This window comes from Podarcis gaigeae (genome assembly GCF_964106915.1).
Source record: "Podarcis gaigeae genome assembly, chromosome: 2".
In the NCBI taxonomy this organism is placed as follows: domain Eukaryota; kingdom Metazoa; phylum Chordata; class Lepidosauria; order Squamata; family Lacertidae; genus Podarcis; species Podarcis gaigeae.
The window spans coordinates 9,234,242-9,247,123 of NC_139679.1; positions in this window are offsets into that span (position 1 = coordinate 9,234,242).

Genomic DNA, 12,882 nt, shown 5'->3' on the forward strand with positions numbered 1-12,882 from the left:
TGTCAGAAATTTAGAAGAAATTGTGACCGCGCGGCTTAGGGATTTTTGTAAAAAAATGTTGTTCAGACGTCGAGGGCTAATTCTGTCTCTGATGATAAAAACGCATCTGTTCCCACCAAAAAACCTTTCAGGGGATCGTTTGCAACAGTTTAGCACCATTTTTGAGTGAATTGCAGAACGTTAGAAATTTAGAAGAAATTTGCAAAAAAAAGTTGTTCAGACGTTGATGTCTAATTCTGTTTCCGATGATAAAAACGCATCTGTTTCCACTGAAAAACATTTCAGGGGATCGTTTGCAACAGTTCAGCGCCATTTTTGAATGAATTGAAGAACGTCAGAAATTTAGAAGAAATTGTGACCGCGCGGCTTAGGGATTTTTGCAAAAAAAGTTGTTCAGACGTCGAGGGCTAATTCTGTCTCTGATGATAAAAACGCATCTGTTTCCACCGAAAAACCTTTCAGGAGATCGTTTGCAACAGTTCAGCGCCATTTTTGAATGAATTGCAGAACGTCAGATTTTTGCTGTAATTGTGACGGCGCGGCTTAGGGATTTTATCAAAAAAAGTTTTCAGACTTTCAGGGCTAATTCTATTTCCGATGATGAAAACACATCTGTTTCCACTGAAAAACATTTCAGGGGATCGTTTGCAACAGTTCAGCGCCATTTTTGAATGAATTGCAGAACGTCAGAAATTTAGAAGAAATTGTGACCGCGCGGCTTAGGGATTTTTGCAAAAAAATGTTGTTCAGACTTCGAGGGCTAATTCTGTTTCCCATGATAAAAACGCATCTGTTTCCACCGAAAAACCTTTCAAGGGATCATTTGCAGCAGTTTGGCACCATTTTTGAGTGAATTGCAGAACGTCAGTTTTTTCCTGAAATTGTGACCGCGCGGCTTAGAGATTTTTGCAAAAAAAGGTTGTTCAGACATTGAGGGCTAATTCTGTTTCCCATGATAAAAACTCATCTGTTTCCACCAAAAAACCTTTCAGGGGATCGTTTGCAACAGTTTAGCACCATTTTTGAGTGAATTGCAGAACGTCAGAAATTTAGAAGAAATTGTGACCGCGCGGCTTAGGGATTTTTTCAAAAAAAGTTGTTCAGACGTCGAGGGCTAATTCTGTTTCCCATGATCAAAACGCATCTGTTTCCACTGAAAAACATTTCAGGGGATCGTTTGCAACAGTTCAGCGCCATTTTTGAATGAATTGAAGAACGTCAGACTTTTGCTGAAATTGTGACAGCGCGGCTTAGGGATTTTTGCAAAAAAAGTTGTTCAGACGTTGAGGGCTAATTCTGTCTCTGATGATAAAAACGCATCTGTTCCCACCAAAAAACCTTTCAGGGGATCGTTTGCAACAGTTTAGCACCATTTTTGAGTGAATTGCAGAACGTTAGAAATTTAGAAGAAATTTGCAAAAAAAAGTTGTTCAGACGTTGATGTCTAATTCTGTTTCCGATGATAAAAACGCATCTGTTTCCACTGAAAAACATTTCAGGGGATCGTTTGCAACAGTTCAGCGCCATTTTTGAATGAATTGAAGAACGTCAGAAATTTAGAAGAAACTGTGACCGCGCGGCTTAGGGATTTTTGCAAAAAAAGTTGTTCAGACGTCGAGGGCTAATTCTGTCTCTGATGATAAAAACGCATCTGTTTCCACCGAAAAACCTTTCAGGAGTTCGTTTGCAACAGTTCAGCGCCATATTTGAATGAATTGCAGAACGTCAGATTTTTGCTGTAATTGTGACGGCGCGGCTTAGGGATTTTATCAAAAAAAGTTTTCAGACTTTCAGGGCTAATTCTATTTCCGATGATGAAAACACATCTGTTTCCACTGAAAAACATTTCAGGGGATCGTTTGCAACAGTTCAGCGCCATTTTTGAATGAATTGCAGAACGTCAGAAATTTAGAAGAAATTGTGACCGCGCGGCTTAGGGATTTTTGCAAAAAAATGTTGTTCAGACTTCGAGGGCTAATTCTGTTTCCCATGATAAAAACGCATCTGTTTCCACCGAAAAACCTTTCAAGGGATCATTTGCAGCAGTTTGGCACCATTTTTGAGTGAATTGCAGAACGTCAGTTTTTTCCTGAAATTGTGACCGCGCGGCTTAGGGATTTTTGCAAAAAAAGGTTGTTCAGACATTGAGGGCTAATTCTGTTTCCCATGATAAAAACTCATCTGTTTCCACCAAAAAACCTTTCAGGGGATCGTTTGCAACAGTTTAGCACCATTTTTGAGTGAATTGCAGAACGTCAGAAATTTAGAAGAAATTGTGACCGCGCGGCTTAGGGATTTTTTCAAAAAAAGTTGTTCAGACGTCGAGGGCTAATTCTGTTTCCCATGATCAAAACGCATCTGTTTCCACTGAAAAACATTTCAGGGGATCGTTTGCAACAGTTCAGCGCCATTTTTGAATGAATTGAAGAACGTCAGACTTTTGCTGAAATTGTGACAGCGCGGCTTAGGGATTTTTGCAAAAAAAGTTGTTCAGACGTTGAGGGCTAATTCTGTCTCTGATGATAAAAACGCATCTGTTCCCACCAAAAAACCTTTCAGGGGATCGTTTGCAACAGTTTAGCACCATTTTTGAGTGAATTGCAGAACGTCAGAAATTTAGAAGAAATTTGCAAAAAAAAGTTGTTCAGACGTTGAGGGCTAATTCTGTTTCCGATGATAAAAACGCATCTGTTTCCACTGAAAAACATTTCAGGGGATCGTTTGCAACAGTTCAGCGCCATTTTTGAATGAATTGCAGAACGTCAGAAATTTAGAAGAAATTGTGACCGCGCGGCTTAGGGATTTTTGCAAAAAAAGTTGTTCAGACTTTGAGGGCTAATTCTGTCTCTGATGATAAAAACGCATCTGTTTCCACCGAAAAACCTTTCAGGAGATCGTTTGCAACAGTTTGGCACCATTTTTGAGTGAATTGCAGAACGTCAGTTTTTTCCTGAAATTGTGACCGCGCGGCTTAGGGATTTTTGTAAAAAAAGGTTGTTCAGACGTTGAGGGCTAATTCTGTTTCCCATGATAAAAACTCATCTGTTTCCACCAAAAAACCTTTCAGGGGATCGTTTGCAACAGTTTGGCAGCATTTTTGAGTGAATTGCAGAACGTCAGATTTTTGCTGAAATTGTGACCGCGCGGCTTAGGGGTTTTTTCAAAAAAATGTTGATCAGACGTCGAGGGCTAATTCTGTCTCTGATGATAAAAACGCAACTGTTTCCACCGAAAAACCTTTCAGGGGATCGTTTGCAACAGTTTAGCACCATTTTTGAGTGAATTGCAGAACGTCAGATTTTTCCTGAAATTGTAACCGCGCGGCTTAGGGATTTTTGCAAAAAAATGTTGATCAGACGTCGAGGGCTAATTCTGTCTCTGATGATAAAAACACATCTGTTTCCACCGAAAAACATTTCAGGGGATCGTTTGCAACAGTTTGGCACCATTTTTGAGTGAATTGCAGATTGTCAGAAATTTAGAAGAAATTGTGACCGCGCGGCTTAGGGTATTTTTTCAAAAAAATGTTGATCAGACGTCGAGGGCTAATTCTGTTTCTGATGATAAAAACGCATCTGTTTCCACCGAAAAAACTTTCAGGGGATCGTTTGCAACCGTTTAGCACCATTTTTGAGTGAATTGCAGAACGTCAGAAATTTAGAAGAAATTGTGACCGCGCGGCTTAGGGATTTTTTCAAAAAAAGTTGTTCAGACGTCGTGGGCTAATTCTGTTTCCCATGATCAAAACGCATCTGTTTCCACCAAAAAACCTGTCAGGGGATCGTTTGCAACAGTTTAGCACCATTTTTGAGTGAATTGCAGAACGTCAGATTTTTCCTGAAATTGTGACCGCACGGCTTAGGGATTTTTGCAAAAAAAAGTTGTTCAGACGTTGAGGACTAATTCTGTCTCTGATGATAAAAACGCATCTGTTTCCACTGAAAAACATTTCAGGGGATCGTTTGCAACAGTTCAGCGCCATTTTTGAATGAATTGCAGAACGTCAGATTTTTGCTGAAATTGTGACCGCGCGGCTTAGGGATTTTTGCAAAAAAAGTTTTCAGACTTTCAGGGCTAATTCTATTTCCGATGATGAAAACACATCTGTTTCCACTGAAAAACATTTCAGGGGATCGTTTGCAACAGTTCAGCGCCATTTTTGAATGAATTGCAGAACGTCAGAAATTTAGAAGAAATTGTGACCACGCGGCTTAGGGATTTTTGCAAAAAAATGTTGTTCAGACGTCGAGGGCTAATTCTGTCTCTGATGATAAAAACGCATCTGTTCCCACCAAAAAACCTTTCAGGTTATCGTTTGCAACAGTTTAGCACCATTTTTGAGTGAATTGCAGAACGTTAGAAATTTAGAAGAAATTTGCAAAAAAAAGTTGTTCAGACGTTGATGTCTAATTCTGTTTCCGATGATAAAAACGCATCTGTTTCCACTGAAAAACATTTCAGGGGATCGTTTGCAACAGTTCAGCGCCATTTTTGAATGAATTGAAGAACGTCAGAAATTTAGAAGAAATTGTGACCGCGCGGCTTAGGGATTTTTGCAAAAAAAGTTGTTCAGACGTCGAGGGCTAATTCTGTCTCTGATGATAAAAACGCATCTGTTTCCACCGAAAAACCTTTCAGGAGATCGTTTGCAACAGTTCAGCGCCATTTTTGAATGAATTGCAGAACGTCAGATTTTTGCTGTAATTGTGACCGCGCGGCTTAGGGATTTTATCAAAAAAAGTTTTTAGACTTTCAGGGCTAATTCTATTTCCGATGATGAAAACACATCTGTTTCCACTGAAAAACATTTCAGGGGATCGTTTGCAACAGTTCAGCGCCATTTTTGAATGAATTGCAGAACGTCAGAAATTTAGAAGAAATTGTGAACGCGCGGCTTAGGGATTTTTGCAAAAAAATGTTGTTCAGACTTCGAGGGCTAATTCTGTTTCCCATGATAAAAACGCATCTGTTTCCACCGAAAAACCTTTCAAGGGATCATTTGCAGCAGTTTGGCACCATTTTTGAGTGAATTGCAGAAGGTCAGTTTTTTCCTGAAATTGTGACCGCGCGGCTTAGAGATTTTTGCAAAAAAAGGTTGTTCAGACATTGAGGGCTAATTCTGTTTCCCATGATAAAAACTCATCTGTTTCCACCAAAAAACCTTTCAGGGGATCGTTTGCAACAGTTTGGCAACATTTTTGAGTGAATTGCAGAACGTCAGATTTTTGCTGAAATTGTGACCGAGCGGCTTAGGGATTTTTGCAAAAAAAGTTGTTCAGACGTTGAGGACTAATTCTGTCTCTGATGATAAAAACGCATCTGTTTCCACCAAAAAACATTTCAGGGGATCGTTTGCAACAGTTCAGCGCCATTTTTGAATGAATTGCAGAACGTCAGATTTTTGCTGAAATTGTGACCGCGCGGCTTAGGGATTTTTGCAAAAAAAGTTTTCAGACTTTCAGGGCTAATTCTATTTCCGATGATGAAAACACATCTGTTTCCACTGAAAAACATTTCAGGGGATCGTTTGCAACAGTTCAGCGCCATTTTTGAATGAATTGCAGAACGTCAGAAATTTAGAAGAAATTGTGACCGCGCGGCTTAGGGATTTTTGCAAAAAAATGTTGTTCAGACGTCGAGGGCTAATTCTGTCTCTGATGATAAAAACGCATCTGTTCCCACCAAAAAACCTTTCAGGTTATCGTTTGCAACAGTTTAGCACCATTTTTGAGTGAATTGCAGAACGTTAGAAATTTAGAAGAAATTTGCAAAAAAAAGTTGTTCAGACGTTGATGTCTAATTCTGTTTCCGATGATAAAAACGCATCTGTTTCCACTGAAAAACATTTCAGGGGATCGTTTGCAACAGTTCAGCGCCATTTTTGAATGAATTGAAGAACGTCAGAAATTTAGAAGAAATTGTGACCGCGCGGCTTAGGGATTTTTGCAAAAAAAGTTGTTCAGACGTCGAGGGCTAATTCTGTCTCTGATGATAAAAACGCATCTGTTTCCACCGAAAAACCTTTCAGGAGATCGTTTGCAACAGTTCAGCGCCATTTTTGAATGAATTGCAGAACGTCAGATTTTTGCTGAAATTGTGACCGCGCGGCTTAGGGATTTTTGCAAAAAAAGTTTTCAGACTTTCAGGGCTAATTCTATTTCCGATGATGAAAACACATCTGTTTCCACTGAAAAACATTTCAGGGGATCGTTTGCAACAGTTCAGCGCCATTTTTGAATGAATTGCAGAACGTCAGAAATTTAGAAGAAATTGTGACCGCGCGGCTTAGGGATTTTTGCAAAAAAATGTTGTTCAGACGTCGAGGGCTAATTCTGTCTCTGATGATAAAAACGCATCTGTTCCCACCAAAAAACCTTTCAGGTTATCGTTTGCAACAGTTTAGCACCATTTTTGAGTGAATTGCAGAACGTTAGAAATTTAGAAGAAATTTGCAAAAAAAAGTTGTTCAGACGTTGAGGGCTAATTCTGTTTCCGATGATAAAAACGCATCTGTTTCCACTTAAAAACATTTCAGGGGATCGTTTGCAACAGTTCAGCGCCATTTTTGAATAAATTGCAGAACGTAAGAAATTTAGAAGAAATTGTGACCGCGGGGCTTAGGGATTTTTGCAAAAAATAGTTTTTCAGACTTCGAGGGCTAATTCTGTTTCCCATGATAAAAACACATCTGTTTCCACCGAAAAACCTTTCAGGGGATCGTTTGCAACAGTTTGGCACCATTTTTGAGTGAATTGCAGAACGTCAGTTTTTTCCTGAAATTGTGACCGCGCGGCTTAGGGATTTTTTTAAAAAAAAGGTTGTTCAGATGTTGAGGGCTAATTCTGTTTCCCATGATAAAAACTCATCTGTTTCCACCAAAAAACCTTTCAGGGGATCGTTTGCAACTGTTTGGCAACATTTTTGAGTGAATTGCAGAACGTCAGATTTTTCCTGAAATTGTGACCGCGCGGCTTAGGGATTTTTGCAAAAAAAAGTTGTTCAGACGTTGAGGACTAATTCTGTCTCTGATGATAAAAACGCATCTGTTTCCACCGAAAAACCTTTCAGGGGATCGTTTGCAACAGTTTAGCACCATTTTTGAGTGAATTGCAGAACGTCAGAAATTTAGAAGAAATTGTGACCGCGCGGCTTAGGGATTTTTTCAAAAAAAGTTGTTCAGACGTCGAGGGCTAATTCTGTTTCCCATGATCAAAACGCATCTGTTTCCCCCGAAAAACCTTTCAGGGGATCGTTTGCAACAGTTCAGCGCCATTTTTGAATGAATTGCAGAACGTCAGATTTTTGCTGAAATTGTGACCGCGTGGCTTAGGGATTTTTGCAAAAAAAGTTGTTCAGACTTTGAGGGCTAATTCTGTCTCTGATGATAAAAACGCATCTGTTTCCACCAAAAAACCTTTCAGGGGATCGTTTGCAACAGTTTAGCACCATTTTTGAGTGAATTGCAGAACGTCAGAAATTTAGAAGAAATTTGCAAAAAAAAGTTGTTCAGACGTTGAGGGCTAATTCTGTTTCCGATGATAAAAACGCATCTGTTTCCACCGAAAAACCTTTCAGGGGATCGTTTGCAACAGTTTAGCACCATTTTTGAGTGAATTGCAGAACGTCAGATTTTTCCTGAAATTGTGACCGCGCTGCTTAGGGATTTTTGCAAAAAAAAGTTGTTCAGACGTTGAGGGTTAATTATATTTCCGATGATAAAAACACATCTGTTTCCACCGAAAAACATTTCAGGGGATCGTTTGCAACAGTTTGGCACCATTTTTGAGTGAATTGCAGAACGTCAGAAATTTAGAAGAAATTGTGACTGCGCGGCTTAGGGATTTTTTCAAAAAAATGTTGATCAGACGTCGAGGGCTAATTCTGTTTCCGATGATAAAAACGCATCTGTTTCCACCAAAAAAACTTTCAGGGGATCGTTTGCAACAGTTTAGCACCATTTTTGAGTGAATTGCAGAACGTCAGAAATTTAGAAGAAATTGTGACCGCGCGGCTTAGGGATTTTTTCAAAAAAAGTTGTTCAGACGTCGAGGGCTAATTCTGTTTCCCATGATCAAAACGCATCTGTTTCCCCCGAAAAACCTTTCAGGGGATCGTTTGCAACAGTTCAGCGCCATTTTTGAATGAATTGAAGAACGTCAGATTTTTGCTGAAATTGTGACCGCGCGGCTTAGGGATTTTTGCAAAAAAAGTTGTTCAGACGTTGAGGGCTAATTCTGTCTCTGATGATAAAAACGCATCTGTTGCCACCAAAAAACCTTTCAGGGGATCGTTTGCAACAGTTTAGCACCATTTTTGAGTGAATTGCAGAACGTCAGAAATTTAGAAGAAATTTGCAAAAAAAAGTTGTTCAGACGTTGAGGGCTAATTCTGTTTCCGATGATAAAAACGCATGTGTTTCCACTGAAAAACATTTCAGGGGATCGTTTGCAACAGTTCAGCGCCATTTTTGAATGAATTGCAGAACGTCAGAAATTTAGAAGAAATTGTGACCGCGCGGCTTAGGGATTTTTGCAAAAAAAGTTGTTCAGACTTTGAGGGCTAATTCTGTCTCTGATGATAAAAACGCATCTGTTTCCACCGAAAAACCTTTCAGGAGATCGTTTGCAACAGTTTGGCACCATTTTTGAGTGAATTGCAGAACGTCAGTTTTTTCCTGAAATTGTGACCGCGCGGCTTAGGGATTTTTGTAAAAAAAGGTTGTTCAGACGTTGAGGGCTAATTCTGTTTCCCATGATAAAAACTCATCTGTTTCCACCAAAAAACCTTTCAGGGGATCGTTTGCAACAGTTTGGCAACATTTTTGATTGAATTGCAGAACGTCAGAAATTTAGAAGAAATTGTGACCGCGCGGCTTAGGGGTTTTTTCAAAAAAATGTTGATCAGACGTCGAGGGCTAATTCTGTCTCTGATGACAAAAACGCAACTGTTTCCACCGAAAAACCTTTCAGGGGATCGTTTGCAACAGTTTAGCACCATTTTTGAGTGAATTGCAGAACGTCAGATTTTTCCTGAAATTGTGACCGCGCGGCTTAGGGATTTTTGCAAAAAAAAGTTGTTCAGACGTTGAGGGCTAATTATATTTCCGATGATAAAAACACATCTGTTTCCACCGAAAAAACTTTCAGGGGATCGTTTGCAACCGTTTAGCACCATTTTTGAGTGAATTGCAGAACGTCAGAAATTTAGAAGAAATTGTGACCGCGCGGCTTAGGGATTTTTTCAAAAAAAGTTGTTCAGACGTCGTGGGCTAATTCTGTTTCCCATGATCAAAACGCATCTGTTTCCACCAAAAAACCTGTCAGGGGATCGTTTGCAACAGTTCAGCGCCATTTTTGAATGAATTGCAGAACGTCAGATTTTTGCTGAAATTGTGACCGCGCGGCTTAGGGATTTTTGCAAAAAAAGTTGTTCAGACTTTGAGGGCTAATTCTGTCTCTGATGATAAAAACGCATCTGTTTCCACCAAAAAACCTTTCAGGGGATCGTTTGCAACAGTTTAGCACCATTTTTGAGTGAATTGCAGAACGTCAGAAATTTAGAAGAAATTTGCAAAAAAAAGTTGTTCAGACGTTGAGGGCTAATTCTGTTTCCGATGATAAAAACGCATCTGTTTCCACTGAAAAACATTTCAGGGGATCGTTTGCAACAGTTCAGCGCCATTTTTGAATGAATTGCAGAACGTCAGAAATTTAGAAGAAATTGTGACCGCGCGGCTTAGGGATTTTTGCAAAAAAAGTTGTTCAGACTTTGAGGGCTAACTCTGTCTCTGATGATAAAAACGCATCTGTTTCCACCGAAAAACCTTTCAGGAGATCGTTTGCAACAGTTTGGCACCATTTTTGAGTGAATTGCAGAACGTCAGTTTTTTCCTGAAATTGTGACCGCGCGGCTTAGAGATTTTTGCAAAAAAAGGTTGTTCAGACATTGAGGGCTAATTCTGTTTCCCATGATAAAAACTCATCTGTTTCCACCAAAAAACCTTTCAGGGGATCGTTTGCAACAGTTTGGCAACATTTTTGAGTGAATTGCAGAACGTCAGATTTTTGCTGAAATTGTGACCGAGCGGCTTAGGGATTTTTGCAAAAAAAGTTGTTCAGACGTTGAGGACTAATTCTGTCTCTGATGATAAAAACGCATCTGTTTCCACCAAAAAACCTTTCAGGGGATCGTTTGCAACAGTTTAGCACCATTTTTGAGTGAATTGCAGAACGTCAGAAATTTAGAAGAAATTGTGACCGCGCGGCTTAGGGATTTTTTCAAAAAAAGTTGTTCAGACGTCGTGGGCTAATTCTGTTTCCCATGATCAAAACGCATCTGTTTCCACCAAAAAACCTGTCAGGGGATCGTTTGCAACAGTTCAGCGCCATTTTTGAATGAATTGCAGAACGTCAGATTTTTGCTGAAATTGTGACCGCGCGGCTTAGGGATTTTTGCAAAAAAAGTTGTTCAGACTTTGAGGGCTAATTCTGTCTCTGATGATAAAAACGCATCTGTTTCCACCAAAAAACCTTTCAGGGGATCGTTTGCAACAGTTTAGCACCATTTTTGAGTGAATTGCAGAACGTCAGAAATTTAGAAGAAATTTGCAAAAAAAAGTTGTTCAGACGTTGAGGGCTAATTCTGTTTCCGATGATAAAAACGCATCTGTTTCCACTGAAAAACATTTCAGGGGATCGTTTGCAACAGTTCAGCGCCATTTTTGAATGAATTGCAGAACGTCAGAAATTTAGAAGAAATTGTGACCGCGCGGCTTAGGGATTTTTGCAAAAAAAGTTGTTCAGACTTTGAGGGCTAACTCTGTCTCTGATGATAAAAACGCATCTGTTTCCACCGAAAAACCTTTCAGGAGATCGTTTGCAACAGTTTGGCACCATTTTTGAGTGAATTGCAGAACGTCAGTTTTTTCCTGAAATTGTGACCGCGCGGCTTAGAGATTTTTGCAAAAAAAGGTTGTTCAGACATTGAGGGCTAATTCTGTTTCCCATGATAAAAACTCATCTGTTTCCACCAAAAAACCTTTCAGGGGATCGTTTGCAACAGTTTGGCAACATTTTTGAGTGAATTGCAGAACGTCAGATTTTTGCTGAAATTGTGACCGAGCGGCTTAGGGATTTTTGCAAAAAAAGTTGTTCAGACGTTGAGGACTAATTCTGTCTCTGATGATAAAAACGCATCTGTTTCCACCAAAAAACCTTTCAGGGGATCGTTTGCAACAGTTTAGCACCATTTTTGAGTGAATTGCAGAACGTCAGAAATTTAGAAGAAATTGTGACCGCGCGGCTTAGGGATTTTTGCAAAAAAAGTTGTTCAGACGTTGAGGGCTAATTCTGTCTCTGATGATAAAAACGCATCTGTTCCCACCAAAAAACCTTTCAGGGGATCGTTTGCAACAGTTTAGCACCATTTTTGAGTGAATTGCAGAACGTCAGAAATTTAGAAGAAATTTGCAAAAAAAGTTGTTCAGACGTTGAGGGCTAATTCTGTTTCCGATGATAAAAACGCATCTGTTTCCACTTAAAAACATTTCAGGGGATCGTTTGCAACAGTTCAGCGCCATTTTTGAATAAATTGCAGAACGTCAGAAATTTAGAAGAAATTGTGACCGCGGGGCTTAGGGATTTTTGCAAAAAATAGTTTTTCAGACTTCGAGGGCTAATTCTGTTTCCCATGATAAAAACACATCTGTTTCCACCGAAAAACCTTTCAGGGGATCGTTTGCAACAGTTTGGCACCATTTTTGAGTGAATTGCAGAACGTCAGTTTTTTCCTGAAATTGTGACCGCGCGGCTTAGGGATTTTTTTTAAAAAAAGGTTGTTCAGATGTTGAGGGCTAATTCTGTTTCCCATGATAAAAACTCATCTGTTTCCACCAAAAAACCTTTCAGGGGATCGTTTGCAACTGTTTGGCAACATTTTTGAGTGAATTGCAGAACGTCAGATTTTTCCTGAAATTGTGACCGCGCGGCTTAGGGATTTTTGCAAAAAAATGTTGATCAGACGTCGAGGACTAATTCTGTCTCTGATGATAAAAACGCATCTGTTTCCACCGAAAAACCTTTCAGGGGATCGTTTGCAACAGTTTAGCACCATTTTTGAGTGAATTGCAGAACGTCAGAAATTTAGAAGAAATTGTGACCGCGCGGCTTAGGGATTTTTTCAAAAAAAGTTGTTCAGACGTCGAGGGCTAATTCTGTTTCCCATGATCAAAACGCATCTGTTTCCCCCGAAAAACCTTTCAGGGGATCGTTTGCAACAGTTCAGCGCCATTTTTGAATGAATTGCAGAACGTCAGATTTTTCCTGAAATTGTGACCGCGCGGCTTAGGGATTTTTGCAAAAAAAAGTTGTTCAGACGTTGAGGGCTAATTATATTTCCGATGATAAAAACACATCTGTTTCCACCGAAAAAACTTTCAGGGGATCGTTTGCAACAGTTTGGCACCATTTTTGAGTGAATTGCAGAACGTCAGAAATTTAGAAGAAATTGTGACCGCGCGGCTTAGGGATTTTTTCAAAAAAATGTTGATCAGACGTCGAGGGCTAATTCTGTTTCCGATGATAAAAACGCATCTGTTTCCACCGAAAAAACTTTCAGGGGATCGTTTGCAACAGTTTAGCACCATTTTTGAGTGAATTGCAGAACGTCAGAAATTTAGAAGAAATTGTGACCGCGCGGATTAGGGATTTTTTCAAAAAAAGTTGTTCAGACGTCGAGGGCTAATTCTGTTTCCCATGATCAAAACGCATCTGTTTCCACTGAAAAACCTTTCAGGGGATAGTTTGCAACAGTTCAGCGCCATTTTTGAATGAATTGCAGAACGTCAGATTTTTGCTGAAATTGTGACCGCGCGGCTTAGGGATT